Source organism: Lampetra planeri, chromosome 44 (genome assembly GCF_965212315.1).
Source record: "Lampetra planeri chromosome 44, kcLamPlan1.2.h2, whole genome shotgun sequence".
In the NCBI taxonomy this organism is placed as follows: Eukaryota; Metazoa; Chordata; class Hyperoartia; order Petromyzontiformes; family Petromyzontidae; genus Lampetra; species Lampetra planeri.
In genome coordinates this window covers 6,408,528-6,428,324 of record NC_136150.1, presented here as the reverse complement: position 1 = coordinate 6,428,324, position 19,797 = coordinate 6,408,528, and positions in this window count along the sequence as shown.

Below are 19,797 nucleotides of genomic sequence, written 5' to 3'. Positions count from 1 at the left end.
TTATTCTCCAGTGAAATTTCGTAATGCCTATCTATGCGCAGATAATTACAAGTGCCTGCTGCATGTACAGGGTGGTCCATATGTCTTGTGCCCCCCCCCCCCCATTTAATGCTCTAAAACGTAATATTGTTTACATACCGATGGGTGTGAAGACAGGCATGAATAAGCAAAGACACAAAATGTTAGTGGTCAATTAATTGGGGATCACCAGGTATCTGGACCACCCTGTACAATAAACACAACCACCAATGCTCAAACATGCTCATCTGTTGACTGCCTTTGAAATAGAGGTGAATGTGCCACATCTTCACGGTGGAAGCCAAGTCTCGTGAAGAAATGCTCCCAATAGCACAAGATCGCAGAAGCTAAGCAGCACTGGGCCTGTGCAGTGCCTGGATAGCTGTGGGTCTATGTTGTGCAGCAAGGTGCATTGGCGTATTGTGCCGTACGCTTTCACGCTCTTACGTGAGTCCTCCCCAGCATCAACCAACCAAGGTAATATTATGGATAATATTGGTCGCGAAAGCCTTCGTGTTAAACTGACTGACCAAGGTGGTAAAGTATGGTGATATAAATTTCGATTTAAAGCTTTCGTGACTGCAGGGATTCATCTTCTTGGTTCTTTCGGTAAAGTCACGTAGAAGGGAAGTAATAAAATAATAAAAATAAAAATAATAAAATGTTTTATTTTTTATTATTTTATTACTTCCCTTCTATGGTGATATAACCCACCACGACCCGCATGGGGTGTGGGGGATGCCCTCATCCAGCTGTGAGATTGGCCCAAGCGCTACCGATGCACTGCTGCAAAATGCCACTCATATATCTTGATTTGAAGCTTTCGTGACCGCAGGAATCCATACCCTCTGCTTCTTGCGGTAAAGTCACGTAGATAGAAAACTATTTATAGATCACGACGTTTCGATCGCAACACAAGCGCCCATCTTCAGGTGAGAGAATCTGTCCGTGACTTTACCGAAAGAACCAAAGAGTAAGGCACTCACATATTTACACATGTGGTACATGGAACGTCGTGAACAGTGTGCACATTCCTATACTCTAGAACAGCCCCCCACGACCCGTATGGCATGTTGGGGATGCCCTCATCCAGCTGTGAGATTGGCCCAAGGGCTGTAGGTGCACTGCTGCAAAATGGCACTCATATCTTTACGTATATCTATTGAATGGAACGTAGGGAACGGTGTATATTTGAGCGCTGCAGAACGGCCCTCGAGCGAGCAAACGCGTAAGAAGTTCAGCTACTTCGAGGAGCAGCCCTTTTCTTTGCACTGCCTGAGTCAGCTGCAGCGTGAAAGGACTCGTCGTTCCTTCGTGTCAATCCTCTCCGGCAAGTCTCACCGCCAGCATTCTAATGTGTGTCAAGGTCACTCGCGAGCGACCACGTGCCACTGGACAGACGCGCAGTAAAAATAAAACGGGGAGAGAAGTGAATATCCGTCGGTTCTTACAGTTCAATTAAAAAATGCTTAATTCCCAATTTTTTATCAGTTTCATTCTATCATTGATAGTTATCGAGATTGGGGGGGAGGGGGGGAGTGTCTGGATTCAGAGAGGCAACACAACCTTTGAGTGTCTGTCGATCTGGATATATTCATCACAGCATGGAATATGTGTATCATAAGCCGTGCTTATTCGATTAGGGCAGGGGTCGGCAACCTACGGCTCCGGAGCCGCATGCGGCTCTTTACGGGCTGCTTCTTGACGATATGTACGTATGTACATAGATGCATTGCGGCTCTTGAAATACTGAATTTTGTACCGAATTGGAAAGAAATGGCTCTTCTTGTTATTTTGGTTGCCGACCCCTGGATTAGGGCAATGTGTCGTGCCGCTAAAATAAGCAACGTGCTTGCTCACCTCGCGCCGGTAGCCTTAACCACGTGCTGGAAGTTCCGCATTACCACGACAGGCGACCAGTCCACGCGCAGAAGAACCTCGCTTGAATTCCTACACGGCACTCGTGTCGGTTACTTTTTCATTTTAATCCCGGAAACACGATGGGCTCAGCCGATTCCCCAACCGAGATTTGCGCACGAAGCTTTCTGATTGTGAGCCCAGGCACTCGAACCTCGGCGCCGCCTGCGGCATACCCATGCGCTATCCAAACACGCCATCGTCATCTGTCGACCCCAGCGCCGGATGAATGCCTCCCCCAAAACCCTCGGCCCATCTCTCCCGATCCTGCGACGGAGTAATCCACCAAACACCCGCACAGGAGCTTTCATTCCATCGTTCCGTCTCACCGGCCGACACTCTCCATCTCAACCGAGGACGCGTGCCATCCTTCGGTTGGCACTCCATAAGGAGGATACTGTACTTGGCCATTGACCATCAACACTTATTAGCGACGAAATTCTTCCCAAGCCCGCTTGTTTTCTTTAACGGTTTGACTGATGTCTAATCCACGTTTTCGTCTTTCTAGCTCTCAATGTCATTCAAAGCGTGCATCGCCATGGTATGGAGATGATGCTGACGATGATGATATGTCAGCACTATTATTTTTCTGAATGCAATGCACACATACGCATCATCATAAACATTCTGTACACACTTGTAAGGCAGCGGTCCGCACACTGCGCTGTGAACCTGTCCACCTGAATTCAATTCCCGCACGTGGTCAATATCAGAGACGAATATCTAAACTGGTCTTGGGTCTCCCCTATGTCGACTCAGCCTTAAATACGTACCCGATGCAGTGTGTAAATATCAGCATTGGGGAGACAAAGACGGTCAGGCGTGGTGCTGGCCACCTAACCCCTGAAGCGCCGTAACAGCCTTAATAGGTGCTCGCTAACAGCACTCATCCCAACAGTCTGTGTGGGCTACACGGAGGATATCTTCGTCTTTAATGTACAGTATGTACATAGCTATATGTGCGAAGCTGGGTGCTTTTGTATTATCCTCCGGGGAGAATAAACTAAAATGATGAAACGAAAATGATTCTGATATGTGTCAGTTTTCCAGATTTATTTTATTTTATTTATATACACATAATTTCACCACGGCGTGTGAAACTGGAATCTAAGCACAGGTCTGTCACCGTTATGAAGTAGCTTCGTCAGATGAAGGTCAGCAGGGACACAGGATGGCTATTTATTTTCATTTATTTGTTTATCTTCGGCTGGTAGCGCCCATTTCTGGAAACGGGCTGGGAAAGGCTTCCATTGGTGCTTGCATTGTGAAGAAAAATAAATAGCATCTTTCATCAAAGGAATGCAATTCGATAAAGGGAACGTACGTCACGTGCGAAGGTGGATATGGGGCTTTTACGGGACACCCATTTTTTTTTTCCAAAAGCAATTCTGATTTACGTGAAGGTTCGGTGACTATGAACCCACTCTAACCCGACCTCAGTGAGTTCTACTCCCATTCGACGGCTAGTATCGGTGGCAAATCATTGCTGAGCCAGCCTCGGGCAGCGGCCCCTTCAGCAACGCCGCACCGGCGAGCGCGGTGAAGTGTGGCAAAATACACCGTTCATCCAACAGTGGATTTGCAGAGGGCGGGTGAAAGTAATCGGTCGGAGAGTTGCAACGTTGTCGGAAACCCAGCATTGCATTTTGTGCACGGCAAAGGCGAGGCAAGTCTCGCGTGATTAATGTTAGCGACAGCTGCACTATAGGCATGCAGGCAAGGCGGAAGATCGTGCAAAAATGATGAAAGGAAACCATCCCAGCGACGTCCGCTGCTTAATAATGTTGTCAAAACGTGCTCGAAGGGAGAGCCCGCCGTGGATTCTGCTCGCAAGACCTTCAGAGCCTGTGTCGTGCTCACTTGGAGGGGCATCCTCCCCCCCTCCACGTTCCTTGTGTTTTTTTTTCTCCTTTATAGAAAATAAAGTAATTGTTGAGTATTTTTTTTGGTCGGTCCCAGGCGCTTGTTTTAATCGCACTTCAAACTGCCGATCGCCGTGGGCTCGGTCAGACCGGGGTCGGATGCCACGGATTGCGAGCTGTTGGGGCAAGTGCTGTTAGCGGGTAGCACCTATGAAGTCCGGCACGGTGGCACACGAGGGGGTGGGTCGCCCGGCCGCGTTTGTCTCCCCAGTTGGCGATGTTTACACACCGCACCAGGTACTCATTTGAGGTTGAGTCGACCTACGGGGGGGGGGGGGGGGGGAGGCCCAGGACCGGTTCAGATAATCGTCACTGGTGGTGGTGGCCCGCGAGCGGGAATCGAACTCCGGTCGCTGGGTTTGTAGCGCAGCGGCGTCAACCGCTGCGCTACCGCTCCCCGCAAACCACTCTGCCACCACTCCACCGACGCGACGCTCCAAATGAATACGAGTCGTGAGAAGAAATCGTCGGATTTGTGCCGTCGCGCGTCGTTCATTCATAGGAGCAAATTCGAGTTTAGCTTTCGAGCGGTGACTTGGTCACCTTGGGGTCAGGTCACTGAGCCAACACGACCGAGAGGTTCCTGGCTTGGAGCCCAGGTAGGCAGTCACGTGTCAACCGGTGCAGACTCTTGATCGTCTAAGGCACGTCACCAATGGTTGCGCCGTAAAAACTCCCCCGATCGTTCATTTTGGTTTTTAATATAGTTTCCACGTAAAATACAGCCCTGATAATTTAACAGCGAGTATTATTGCATTTCCAACAATTACCTGCGTGTTCTGAGTGCACGGGAAAGTGCAGCACCCTGGTGTGGCTAAGAGGTCACTTGACGGGAGCTTGGAAGTAGTTCTTTGTTATCACCTTCTGCGAGCCGTTACTCTTAGATAGGGCGATACGCTGCCCTGAAAGGGTTCAGAATTAACAACGGCACATTGGGATCTACGGATGAAATGCGCCTCAGAACTGTGACGACATTTACAATTCGAGTACGACGTTTCGCCAATGATGATGCTGGTTGTAATAATTGGCTAAACGTCGTACTCGATTTGTAAATGTTGTGTGTTTACTCTCCAACGCACCAGTGTGCTGTATTAGTAACGAATTGCCATGTTTTGTTTATGTGACAAACCTTACTAATTGGCTGTGTCGGGTGGTGGCGGGTTTAACAACACAGTTATATTTACGCGATGTAATGCAACCATGGATTCAATTCAGGATGCACAAATCTGTCATATCCTTCAATACGACGAGATATGAATTGGCCATTTTTTTTCCCAAAAGTATTTTGTTATTAAACAAGATGTTTCAGGTACACAACACAGAGGATATGAAATGGAGTTGACATCAGCACAAAAACACATTACGGATTACAGTGCAATGAAAACCTGTCTAAACGGCATGTTTCAATAAACTGTTTCAATAAACTCTACAACCCTCTGGTGTCTTCCTAAGCTCCGATACCCCTGTAGGAGAAGGAGGGGGGGGAGGGGGGGGGTAGGCCACCTTGTCTAAATGTCAATGTTTAATGCCATGCACGAGTTACTTTGCACGAGGGGTTACTTATCGTCACCTACCAAATGCCCTCCTGCTTTAATGTCAACCCGCAAAGCCCCAGAGGCGGATTTCCGCAGTCCGATCCGGCCGTGTGTAATCCTCCGCAGCGAAGCCAGCCAGTCTCTCACACCACGTGACGGCGTACAACATTTGCATTATCGTGCCTCTCGTCGCGTCGTGCCGTACACTCAATTCCCACCGACAAAATGCCGTGCAATGCGTAGTTGCTGTTGCCAAATCACCTCCAGTTGTGTTGCACCTTCATTTCAAGAAAAAAAACAGAGGGAAGGCTTGAGAAGTTCAAAGTTTGATGAATGCCAACGACTGATGGACGAGAATGTCATCACGTGCACAGCAGAATCCAAATTAAAATGCATTGGCACGAGAGTGCGTCCTGAAACTTTTGAAAAACCGTCGATAAAAGTGGGCGCGAACTCTTATCGGCCATTAATTCTAGATTTGAAGCTTTCGTGACTGCAGGGAATCATATTCTTAGGTTTTTTCGGTAAAGTCACGTAGGTAAAACATCAAAATTAATGAAAATAAAATAAAATAAAAAGAAAAATCACGACGTTTCGGAGGCAACACAAGTCTCCGTCATCAGGTGGGACCGTCACAGCCGAATTAGCTGCATCAAGTGAGGCAATGATTCAAGATGTAATACCTTATAAGCAAGTTGAAGGGGGGAGGAGAGGGGGGGGGGAGCTCATCAGAATGTGGTAGCCAATGAATGGAACGTATCGGGAGGGAGGGGGGCGGGGCTCAAAGACAGCACGGAGTGCTAAGTACAACGCATCGGGAGGGGGAGGGAGGGGGCGGGACCAAAAAAATGGACGACGGCTTGGACGCGGTTGCTGCTGCACACGCCAACACAATGGACAGAGAGGGGGAGGGGAGGTCTGATACACATGATAGACAAAAGAACGAAAATGCCCATGTTTATACCAATGCTGGCTGAACAATGAAGAGAGCACTGCCAAAAAATAACTGGGGATGTTAACACTCGGTAAAGTAAAGTAAAATAGTGCCTGTCAGATAAGATGGTCCAAAAAAATTGTAATTAAGTCTTTTTTGCGTGGTTGATAACATCTTTCCAATGATTACTAAGTTTGTACCCATCATCACGGTTGAAATTATGTCTGTGTTTGTATATTTGTATGGCTTCGTGTACAAACCTTTGATGGTAGCCGGGAGGTTTGCAGAGAACCTTGGTCTCGGAAAAGACAATTTCATGAGAGCCCACCGAGTTGTAGCAATGATCGGCAACGGCAGAATAATCAGTTCTGCCGTGTTTCAGATCTGACTTGTGCTCGCGGACACGATCAGAAACATGACGTTTTGTTTCTCCAATGTAGCAATCACCACAAATGCAACTCAATTTGTAGATTCCAGGATACTGTAAGTCAGGAACGACATCCTTCACAGATGGAATCAGATCACGGATTTTATGCACTGTACTGAATCGGACTTGGATCGTATGTTTGTTTAGAATTTTGGAGATCTTTTTGGTCACGCTTGCTATGTATGATAACGTGATGGTTTTGGTCGGAGTTTCAAGTGGCTGTTTCTGTGTGGTGGGAGAGACAGCTTGGCGGATAGTACGGTCAGAGTATCCGTTCATCCTGAGGGCCCGATGTACATGTCTTAATTCACCGGTCAGGTGGTGTTTGTCAGAAATGCCATGGGCTCTGTGGTATAACGTTTTGATGAGAGAATTCTTTTGAGATGGGTGGTGGTGGGAATCCGGTTTCAAGTAGGAATCTGTGTGGGTGGCTTTCCTGTAGACAGAATGTCCCAAGGATCCGTCAGGCCTCCTCTCAAACAGAATATCCAAGAATGGTAGTTTACCGTCTTTCTCCACTTCCATGGTGAATCTGATGGATGGGTGTCTAAAATTGATGTGGTCCAAGAAGTGGTTCAATGCTGGGAGGCCATGTGGCCAGATGACGAAAGTGTCATCCACATACCTCTTCCACAGGGAAGGACGCAGGGTAGATGTCTGGATGGCGTCTGATTCAAACTTTTCCATGAACATGTTGGCTATAACTGGTGACAAAGGGGAGCCCATAGGGGTACCCTCATTCTGTTTGTAGAAGGTGCCATTCCAGGTAAAATAGGTGTTGGTGAGGCAATGCCTAACCAGCGCAGGTGCATCAGAATTCAATCCATGTTGGACTAAGTCCTCAATTATTGTTAGGGTGTCCGGTACTGGGACTTTGGTAAACAAAGATACTACATCAAAGCTGACGAGGATGTCATCAAGAGATAGTACCATGTCCTTAACCATAGAGACTAATTGGGTTGAGTTGAGTACTGCCGAAGAGGTCTTGCCTGTGAAAGGGAGCAGAGTATCTGATAGAAAACGGGCTAGTTTGTACGTAGGAGAGTTTATCGTCGACACAATGGGTTGTAGCGGGGTGCCTTCCTTATGGATTTTGGGAAGACCATAGAGTCTGGGAGGTCTTGCCGCCGATGGTTTTAGAGAGGGACGTTTGCTTGGTTCGATTAGGGAAGTCGAACTCGTGATGATACTGTTGGTTTTCGTCGTTAGGCTTTTAGTGGGATCGTTTTTAATTTTGGAGTAACTCCCATCATTAAGAAGGTCCAGGATTTTGTTGTTGTATGAATCTTTATCCATGATGACCGTGGCATTGCCCTTGTCTGCCGAGAGGATGACTATATCATCTCTCTTTTTTAGGTCCGCGAGTTCAGAGCGTTCGTTTTTGCTGATGTTACTAGTGGGTTTCTTAGCATTCTTAAGAATAGTAGCTATTTCAGCTCTTGCTACATCCGCATGGATGTGTCCTATACCTCTGAGGGCTACATCAATCTGAGAAATCATATCCTCTACTGGTATAAATTTAGGGGTGACGGCGAAATTTAGTCCTTTGGCCAGTACCGTTTTTAGAGTGTCAGAAATTGGGATGTTACTCTGATTAATCACGGTCTTGTTAACATCCAGCTTTGCGATGTGTGGCTCTGGTTTCTTCTTAGATAGGAGGTTGATTTCTAAATTCATGTACATCGGGCCCTCAGGATGAACTGATACTCTGACCGTACTATCTGCCAAGCTGTCTCTCCCACCACACAGAAACAGCCACTTGAAACTCCGACCAAAACCATCACGTTATCATACATAGCAGGCGTGACCAAAAGATCTCCAAAATTCTAAACAAACATACGATCCAAGTCCGATTCAGTACAGTGCATAAAATCCGTGATCTGATTCCATCTGTGAAGGATGTCGTTCCTGACTTACAGTATCCTGGAGTCTACAAATTGAATTTCATTTGTGGTGATTGCTACATTGGAGAAACGAAACGTCATGTTTCTGATCGTGTCCGCGAGCACAAGTCAGATCTGAAACACGGCAGAACTGATTCTTCTGCCGTTGCCGATCATTGCTACAACTCGGTGGGCTCTCATGAAATTGTCTTTTCCGAGACCAAGGTTCTCTGCAAACCTCCCGGCTACCATCAAAGGTTTGTACACGAAGCCATACAAATATACAAACACAGACATAATTTCAACCGTGATGATGGGTACAAACTTAGTAATCATTGGAAAGATGTTATCAACCGCGCAAAAAAGACTTAATTACAATTTTTTGGACCATCTTATCTGACAGGCACTATTTTACTTTACTTTACCGAGTGTTAACATCCCCAGTTATTTTTTGGCAGTTCTCTCTTCATTGTTCAGCCAGCATTGGTATAAACATGGGCATTTTCGTTCTTTTGTCTATCATGTGTATCAGACCTCCCCTCCCCCTCTCTGTCCATTGTGTTGGCGTGTGCAGCAGCAACCGCGTCCAAGCCGTCGTCCATTGTTTTGGCCCCGCTCCCCCCTCCCCCTCCCGATGCGTTGTACTTAGCACTCCGTGCTGTCTTTGAGCCCCGCCCCCCTCCCTCCCGATACGTTCCATTCATTGGCTACCACATTCTGATGAGCTCCCCCCCCCCTCTCCTCCCCCCTTTAACTTGCTTATAAGGGATTACTTCTTGAATCATTGCCTCACTTGATGCAGCTAATTCGGCTGTGACGGTCCCACCTGATGACGGAGACTTGTGTTACCTCCGAAACGTCGTGATTTTTGTTTTTATTTTATTTTCATTAATTTTGATGTTTTACCTACGTGACTTTACCGAAAAAACCTAAGAATATCTTATCGGCCACTTAGCTTTGGGTGAAGCGGTGGCCCTGATCTCAGGAGAAGGTGGGCCTCCCTCGGAACAATAACCAACCGTGGCATGAAGTTGTCGACGGTGATCTCAGTGCAGAGCCACGATTCTAAAACGCCAATTGATCACGCTCATTACAATTGTGAGACTCAATTCAACCGAGCGACGTCTTCGCGGCTGGTGGGGTGTCAAGACGTAAAGAAATGTAAAGCAAAAAAAAAGCCATCGAAAGAGGTGACCGCGGGTTGGATCAGGGGTTAGGACGGCCCACTGAGCATTTGCCTAAGACCCTGGGTGTAAATCTGAGCAGCCATCTGTGATTAGGCGATGTTCTCAGGAACGGTGAATTATTAGCCTCAGCGCAGTCACCAATGCCAACACTCTGAATAAACAGCATCTGCATTATGCAGCTCCCCATGGCATTTATCCCATTTATTTATGCATTTATTTATTTTACATTCACTGATACATCGCCCCATGAAACCAAACCCTGATTTCATCTATTCTCCAAACAAAAAGTTTGCGCTTGTGAGTTTACACATCACCGCAATTGTTGCTTGCAGCTGTAATTCAAGGAAGTGCTGTCAGCATTTAAGCAAACGAATAACAGTGTGGAAAACAACCGCATTAACCATTGAGTACAATACGAAATGCGATGCTGTTTTTCACACGCAGTGCCGCTTATCAATGTGGTTACGTAATTAAAAACTTCGAGTCGACCTGCGGCTGCATGTAAAAGCACCTGCTGCCCGCGTTCATTAATTCACATGTATTTATTCATAAATCTACTTGATTATTCAATTAAAAAAATCTATCTAATTAATTATGTATAGGTCTCAATCTTGATTTGAAGCTTTCGTGACTGCAGGAATCCATACTCTTTGGTTCTTTCTGTAAAGTCACGTATAGGTCTCGTTATTGGAGAATTCAAATACACTCGGGGGAATCAGCGGTGCGGTGGTGGTTCGAAAACAGCGGCGTGATCCCAGGATCCTGAGTTCGATTGCATGCCACAGCTCTGAGGTCTGTGGCGGGGGCTATTTGAACATTCCCCGCGTCGCCTCCTTCATCAACCAGCGCACTTGGCCACGTGGCGGTCGGAGTCTTCGTCCAGCTGTGTGTTGAAGAGAGAAAAAAAGGCGACACAAATGTACGATGGTTATAATGGGAGAAGTTTATCACGTAGTAGTGGGCATTCGCAGACCAATTTAACAACAATTAGAGGTATTTGGGTTAGATCGCGTAAATATAAATGTGGACTTTGTAAATATAAATGCGATGATGCTAGTTGTAATTACGGGTGAAACGTCGTATTCGAATTGTAAATGTTGTGGGTTTACTCTTACTCTCCAACACACTAGTAACAAATTGGCATACTGTATATTGTTCACGTGACAACCCTTACTAATTGACTGTGTCAGGTGGTGGCGGGTTTAACGACACATTTATATTTACGCAATCTAACTTGAAAAAAAAACCTCTTATGGATAATCAAACAAGTCTGTGGTTACAGCGTACAGCTTTGTAATCAAACGTTTTAGCGTTAAAATCCCAGCCTAATGATCATCTGGAGCCCAACTATCTGGATCTGATGAAAAAAAACAAAATCAAGACAGACTGACATCACTGATGACTCAACCCTCGCCCATCTCCTCCAACAAATGCAAATGTACGAGTCCCTCTCTGTAAACCCCGATGTTTTTTTGAGACCCCCCCCCAAAAAAAAAACCGATTCCTCTGAGAGGCGCGTTACTTTTGTACCGATGGGGCAAAGTTTCCGAAATCTCCCCTCCGCCGTTCCACCCGCCGGGCAGTGTAAACGGGTTCGCCGCCGCTCGTGAAACGACAGGTCGCGTGCTCTGCGGTGATTGCGTGGGCGGGCGGGGCGGGGGGGGGCACCGCTTCTCAACGTTAGACACTCCTCGGAGCTGGCTGGATTCTCACGCGGAGGGACTCCTTTCCGCCGTCGGCGGCGTGAGCGGAGAAATTGCAGAGCTCATCGCGAAGCGGCACATTTACACCTCAAAGAGACGACACGTACGAATCGTCAATGGCACTCGGGCACAGTTTCAAACGCGTGCGTTTATTCCCACGACGTACGAGACGGCTATTCTATTATGCATTCTATTGCTCGGGCTCATAAACAATGCAAGATGTGTGGCGTGTACAAACAGCACACGGGCATCGCTATTCCGCGCAAGGATTATGTTAATCGTGCTACGGGGATTTGGCTGCGGAAGATATATCGGGCAGCATGAATCATCACGTGCATCCTGCAGCAATAGCCCTCGGCACTGTCGCAGCTTTTTTTACTTCGCGCGCGGACACGCGCCACGAGCGCCGGAGCGTGCGATTCGCGCCTGGCTTTGCACGTCCCTGCCTCTAGAACAATGGTTTCATTTGCGGCGTTGAATACCTTGAGCTCTCGTTAGTGTCGCGATTGTTTCGCTCGTTTCGCCCCCGACCGTCCCGTCCAATCGCCCGCGTGTCAGTTGCGCGAACCCGCGGTGATCGATTCCCGAGTTAACGAATGCGGCAACCGCGGCTGTCAGTTGGGGCAGCAGTGATTCACGGTTTAAGAAAAAAAAAGATGAAAATGCCAGTGAGACAGGTTTTCCTAGCGTTGTCCTAACGTCGTCCTAACGTTGTCCACTCTTAATTTCACCATCATCTCACATTGGCAATTGCAACCCCAGAAAAGCCGGATAAATACTGTACTGTCAGAATCAGATTATGTCGTTATACTGGAGGAATCCGATGAGCTGTAAAGCTTTTTTTCACAAATGTCCAGTCAGGGGCAGGTCAGAACGTTACAAAAACAAACAAGGCAAGGCAAAAACACGATAGGAGTACAAAGTAGAGGAAAGGTAAACTGATCACTTAACAAAATGCACAAATAAACTAAACTATTTTTTTTGTCTTACCAGTCAAAGCCCACTGAGCTATTAGCTTATTTTTCAGAAGCGACCTGGCAACCACGAATAATAGCTCAACAACGTTGCTTATCATGTAGAAATTTATACCAGCTAAATTATCAGAATAATCTCATCTAAATCACTGGCTGTGAGCTGTAACGCCTCCAAGATAATAACGCTGGTACTCTATCATGGACAATGCGTACCAAAGGGTCGCATCGATTCATCAATTCATAGATGGCTTAAGGTGTAAAAGTGGAGAGCTGTAATTGCTTATTCACACCACCGTTGGCATCTCTGTAGGGCACTTTCTCTACTCCTCCACGCAGGTCGGAGGTCTGCAAAGACATCGGAGCTCGTGACGCTTCACTGCACCACATCGCGACCTGCCGCTCGACCACTGGGCAAGCTAGCACCACCGGCAGAGGACAGCTCTCAACAGAGATGGGCGCTGCCCCCCCCCCCTCCCCAAGTGCGTGTTTGAGTCGTTGTACACTCTGACCACAGCGTTGAACTGCAGGTACAAGTCGTAGGATCGTGCACACGTGCAGCCTTTTGTCAGTCCACTGCTGGATTAGATCATTAGGGAGAAATATGGGTTTTTTTCTGATATAGGCTCTGTCCGAAAATGCTACCGACTGTGAACGTATGTTGAATTTCTTTCGTACCGTAAGAAGCCAAACGTGCTAATCGGAAGTGCGTGGGAAGGACAACAACCTAAACACAAACATAATAAAGTTTTCGGATTAGATTGCATAAATATGAATGTGTCGTAACCCTCCACCACCCAACACAGCCAATTAGTAATGGATTTGTCACGAATACAAAACGCCAATTAGTTACTACTTCAGCCCACCGGTGTGTTGGAGAGTAAATCCACAACATTTACAATTTGATTTACACTCCAACACACCGGTGGGCTGAAGTAGTAACTAATTGGCGTTTTGTTTACGTGACAAATCCCGTACTAATTGGCCGTGTCAGGTAGTGGAGGGTTACGACACATTTATACTTACGCGATCTAACCCGAAAACCTTTATTATGAATAATATTGGTCGCGAAAGCCTGCAACGTGTCAAACACAAATAGCAGTTCTAAAGAAATTAGTTTTCAATCGAGATAATTTAAAAGTGCATAGCACAGGTGGCTTCCTAATATCAAAAGGAAGAGCGTTCCAGACGGCCGCAGAAGCTCCTCTGAAAGCGAGCGATGCGATGACTATCTCTGTTCAATGGTTAGCCAAAGGCCCGCTGCTGCTAGCGAGGGTGAACGGAGTTCGCATGATGATTTATGCTCCTTGACAAGATCAGCAAGGTATTGTGGTTCATTTGTGGCAAACACTTTGTGTGTGCAAAATGAATTATTATGCACATTACGTGGTTAAAAACGACGTCAGTGTCAACATTATTAGAGCTTTTCAACAACTGCCATGGAAATGAAAACCCGTAGACGAAGGAGGGATGCACAAGACAATGGATTTCACATCTTAAAATTTAACTCCGCAACTTTCCTAGCCGATGCTTGCAAACGAATTGCAGTGCTGACCAAATGTAAATTGGCAATTAATTCATCTTGCAATTAATGGGATAGGTGTGTTCTTGCTTAAGTTCTGTATTATCTTTAAAAGTTCATTCTGGTTAGAATTATAGTGAAAATTCCCTTTTAATTGGTGGTATTCTAAAAGTTTAAATCTATATTTAGTTCCACCAGATAATGATACAACTTTGTAATTTCTAAAAGATACTAGGTTTGCCACATTATACATGTTAATGAGACGTTGGCTTTGTGATATCTTACAAAAAAATAGTGTTAAATTCATTTGGGTTAATTTGGTAAGATTTCAAAGAACAAAACTCAAATGGCCGTGATGTAATTAACTCAATTGCCCTGTGAGTACTCTTCAATAATCATTATTACCAGTCGTGTACACTGATGGGTTCAGAGAATCACTTTTATAAACAACTCGCCTTTTGCCCGTCCAAGGACGGGTGCATTGCAGTCAATCGGAAACTTGCAAGCGAAAAGCTGAGCGCGACGTCATATCCACTGCATCAAATCGTGTGCAATTTGTAAGGCCGCGGTGACACAGACCTTTTTCATTTAAAGGTTATAATCCCTTGTTCATCGTGACGTCCTTTTTACTTTGATGTGACGGAGATCGCGTGACGTGAGGGTTCTGCCTTTGTAGTGAGGGTTGTAAGTTGACGCTGAGGAGGGGGGAGGAGGTGCCTCGCCCCCCCATGTGGAGTGACGTCACCCGCTAATTATTATTAATGGAGGGGGGGTGTCAATTTGGAAGGCGTCACCTGCTCATGATTATTAATGAGGGGGGGTTGTTCGATGTGGAGTGACGTCACCTGCTCATGATTATTGAGGGCGGGGGGGGGGTGCTACATGTTGAATGACATCACCCGCTCATGATTATTAATAAGGGGGGGGGGGGGGCATGTGGAGGACGTCACCTGTTCATGATTATGAATGAGGGTGGCTGGCCGACGTGGAGTGACGTCATGCGCGGTACACACTGACATTCTTGGCTCATAGTATTAATTTAAAAAAAATGCATATTATATGATAATTTGCTTGGCCAAGACTCATTATGGCTCATCTTCTGCCCATAAAATGTTTTATTCTTTCATCTGTTGCGATATGGAAAATAAGTGTTTGATGTTTTGTAATTCATATTTACGCAGTGTTACATCTCAGTCCATACAATTCTTTATTCATCCAAAAGAGGGTTATTGAGCTTCAAGGCCATCTCCGAATATACATGCTTGCGATGTTTGGACTCTTCTTTTTGTAGAGTGTTTTCGTGTGTTTTTAGAGTACCCATAGAAAACCCCCCCATCTACAAGTGAATGACAAAGTAGGTCATAGAACTTGTTGTGGTCGTACTACCTTCCACAGCCACCTCAATACCCCGCAGCTCAGAGATCTCTGAATGAGCCAACAACTGAAAAGTTCTGGATCCACAGGTGTGGTGTGGTGGTCCACAGGTGTAGTGTGGTGATTCGCAGGTGTGTACAGGTGTAGTGTGGTGATTCGCAGGTGTGTACAGGTGTGGTGTGGTGGTCCACAGGTGTAGTGTGGTGATCCACAGGTGTAGTGTGGTGATCCACAGGTGTCCACAGGTGTAGTGTGGTGATTCGCAGGTGTGTACAGGTGTGGTGTGGTGGTCCACAGGTGTGCACAGGTGTGGTGTGGTGGTCCACAGGTGTGCTGTGGTGATCCACAGGTGTGCACAGGTGTGGTGTGATCGTCCACAGGTGTAGTGTGGTGATCCACAGGTGTGCACAGGTGTGGTGTGGTGGTCCACAGGTGTAGTGTGGTGATTCGCAGGTGTGTACAGGTGTGGTGTGGTGGTCCACAGGTGTAGTGTGGTGATCCACAGGTGTGTGCAGGTGTGGTGTGGTGGTCCACAGGTGTAGTGTGGTGATCCACAGGTGTGCACAGGTGTGGTGTGGTGGTCCACAGATGTAGTGTGGTGATTCGCAGGTGTGTACAGGTGTGGTTTGGTGATCCACAGGTGTGCACAGGTGTGGTGATCCACAAGTGTGCACAGGTATGGCGTGGTGATTCAGAATGGCATCTTTCAAGCCGGGGAAGCTGTTTCAACTGCCAACGCAGCAGTTGAAAGAATTGGAAAGGACCTTCCATCTCTATCCACCTCGTTATTCACAAACTTGCTATCCACGATTTTGGCTGTCTGCGAATCGCATCTGGAAATTTACGCGACGACATCTCTTGAGAGAAAGTGATGAGAGAGAATATGATTAGATAAAGTTAGGAAAGAGAAAGTGATAGGCTAATGTGATGGGATAAAGTGACGATAAAGTGATGAGATAAAGTGATAAGAATGTGATGCGAGAGAGTGATGAGATCATTTGTATCTATTTAACAGCTTATTTACGCATTTATTTAAAATAAAATATATATTTTTTAAAAGATAGGTGTTCGCAGGCCAATATTATTACCCGCGAATAACAAGGGAATACTGGTCACGTGTGGTGGTATACAGTGCGGGTACTCCCAGCACGACCACGACATCTGGCCAGCATGGACGAGTCAGCATAAATACCCTCAAGGGGGGCTTGAAAAACAAACAAGACACCGATGTGCCTCAATAATTTTCGATTCGTGAATATTAACTACCTGCTGTGACACGTGGAGCAGAATCACGGCCACTTCCAAAGGAAACGGAGCAAGTGCTGAACATGTTGTGAAGAAGCGTGCAGAAGCGCCTTGCTTGGAATTGCACTGCGTACGACAGAAACAGGAAACGCACATATTCTTAGGTTTTTTCGGTAAACTCACGTAGGTAAAAAATTAAAAATAATAAAAGTAAAATAAAAAATAAAATAAAAATCACGACGTTTCGGAGGCAACACAAGCTTCCGTCTTCAGGTGGAACCGTCAAAGCACGATAGCTGTATCAAGTGAGAGAAATTCCAAGAACACAGTTCTTTCTCTCACTTGATACAGCTATCGTGCTGTGACGGTTCCACCTGAAGACGGACGCTTGTGTTGCCTCCGAAACGTCGTGATTTTTATTTGATTTTTTATTTTACTTTTATTAATTTAAAATGTTTTACCTACGTGACTTTACCGAAAAAACCTAAGAAAATGAATCCTTGCAGTCACGAAAGCTTCAAATCTAGAAGGAAACACACACACGCACAGATTAAAGACACCATATCGGCTGCTAAGATTGAGCGTAAAGTGGACTTGCTTGGGCAGGACATGTCGTGAGTAGAAGGGATGATGGCCGATGACGAACGGATGAAGTGGTAGCCAAAACAAGGGGACACACACCGGCGAACGCCCGAATAATAAGCCAATTGCACTCCCTAGAATGGCTCTCCCAATTTCTCCCTCCAGGGCGCTCTTCTGCCAGCAGTGGCGAGAAACAATCGATTGCGTGCGCTGCGCCTGTACCGTCTACCATCTCGAAGTGGTAAAGACCAATCTATGTTAATTGTTACCCTTAATTTTTGCCCGCCGTGGTAATTTACGTGACATTTTAAAAGTGGAGCGGGTCTTTTTTTATGTTCTAAATGTTGTACTTTAAAAAAAATGTTTTCCAGCGAGAATTAAGGCCAGCGGTCAGTGGCTTTTTTTAAACGAGGAGCGATTTAAAGCAAACATTATTTTGTGGTGTTGGTTCAACTAACATCATGGGATGTAGATACTTCTTCTGAAGTAAACACACGCTCGCTGGTGTGGGACAAAGCCACTCAAACTCCGGTTCTCACGAGTTTCACAAACGGTGCAGGTTTCCACTTCCGTCTCTCACGATTGTCTCATCAGATGCGTTGGCATGTGTGACGATTTCATTTGCGTCTCATGAGACGGCAATTAGCGAACGCGTAAACAGTGACTGTCGCTGGTGCACACTATCAATCTCGGTCAAGGAACGTGAGGACAAATTAGTGGAATGTAACAACACTTACTAAAACCACCCTGGTTTCAATGCACAACAATAAAAAAAAGGTCGTTCTTACGTACCAGCGTTTTTGACAATCCACTGCTGGATGAGGGCCTTTCCACGCTGTGCGGATCGTGGAGATTATTCGACCGTACTCTCACCACACTGGTCAGCGCAGATTGGCGAAGGTAGGGAACCATAGAATGTACAGCATAACAATGGATGTTGTTGCACAGCCTTCTGCTGCCCATCGTGTGTAGATTTGTATATCAACATTTGTTAATACCACTGCTGGTTATTTTTAGGTTTTATAGTCCAGTGCTAGAAGGAGAGATGAGAACAAGAACAAGGGCTGGATGGCTGAAGTTTGGTTGAACAGAAACGTGGATATTGTAGTGTATAGTAGTGTATAGTGTAGTGTATAGAAGTGTATAGTGTAGTGTATAGTGTAGTGTATAGTAGTGTATAGTGTAGTGTATAGTAGTGTATAGTGTAGTGTATAGAAGTGTATAGTGTAGTGTATAGAAGTGTATAGTGTAGTGTATAGAAGTGTATAGTGTAGTGTATAGTAGTGTATAGTGTAGTGTATAGAAGTGTATAGTGTAGTGTATAGTGTAGTGTATAGTAGTGTATAGTGTAGTGTATAGAAGTGTATAGTGTAGTGTATAGTAGTGTATAGTGTATTGTATAGAAGTGTATAGTGTAGTGTATAGTGTAGTGTATAGTAGTGTATAGTGTAGTGTATAGAAGTGTATAGTGTAGTGTATAGTAGTGTATAGTGTAGTGTATAGAAGTGTATAGTGTAGTGTATAGTGTAGTGTATAGTAGTGTATAGTGTAGTGTATAGAAGTGTATAGTGTAGTGTATAGTAGTGTATAGTGTAGTGTATAGTGTAGTGTATAGTAGTGTATAGTGTAGTGTATAGAAGTGTATAGTGCAGTGTATAGTAGTGTATAGTAGTGTATAGTGTAGTGTATAGAAGTGTATAGTGTAGTGTATAGTAGTGTATAGTAGTGTATAGTGTAGTGTATGGAAGTGTATAGTGTAGTGTATAGTAGTGTATAGTGTAGTGTATAGAAGTGTATAGTGTAGTGTATAGTGTAGTGTATAGTGTAGTGTATAGTGTAGTGTATAGAAGTGTATAGTGTAGTGTATAGTAGTGTATAGTGTAGTGTATAGTAGTGTATAGTGTAGTGTATAGAAGTGTATAGTGTAGTGTATAGTAGTGTATAGTGTAGTGTATAGAAGTGTATAGTGTAGTGTATAGTGTAGTGTATGGTAGTGTATAGTGTAGTGTATAGAAGTGTATAGTGTAGTGTATAGTAGTGTATAGTGTAGTGTATAGTGTAGTGTATAGTAGTGTATAGTGTAGTGTATAGAAGTGTATAGTGTAGTGTATAGTAGTGTATAGTGTAGTGTATAGAAGTGTATAGTGTAGTGTATAGTGTAGTGTATAGTAGTGTATAGTGTAGTGTATAGAAGTGTATAGTGTAGTGTATAGTAGTGTATAGTGTAGTGTATAGTGTAGTGTATAGTAGTGTATAGTGTATAGTGTAGTGTATAGAAGCGTATAGTGTAGCGTATAGTAGTGTATAGTGTAGTGTATAGTAGTGTATAGAAGTGTATAGTGTAGCGTATAGTAGTGTATAGTGTAGTGTATAGTAGTGTATAGAAGTGTATAGAAGTGTATAGTGTAGTGTATAGTAGTGTATAGTGTAGTGTATAGTAGTGTATATTGTAGTGTATAGTGTAGTGTATAGTAGTGTATAGTGTAGTGTATAGTAGTGTATCGTGTAGTGTAGAAGACAAGGCGGTGGTGAGGCCGGTGCTGTTGTATGGGGCCGAGTGCTGGGCACAAGAAAGAG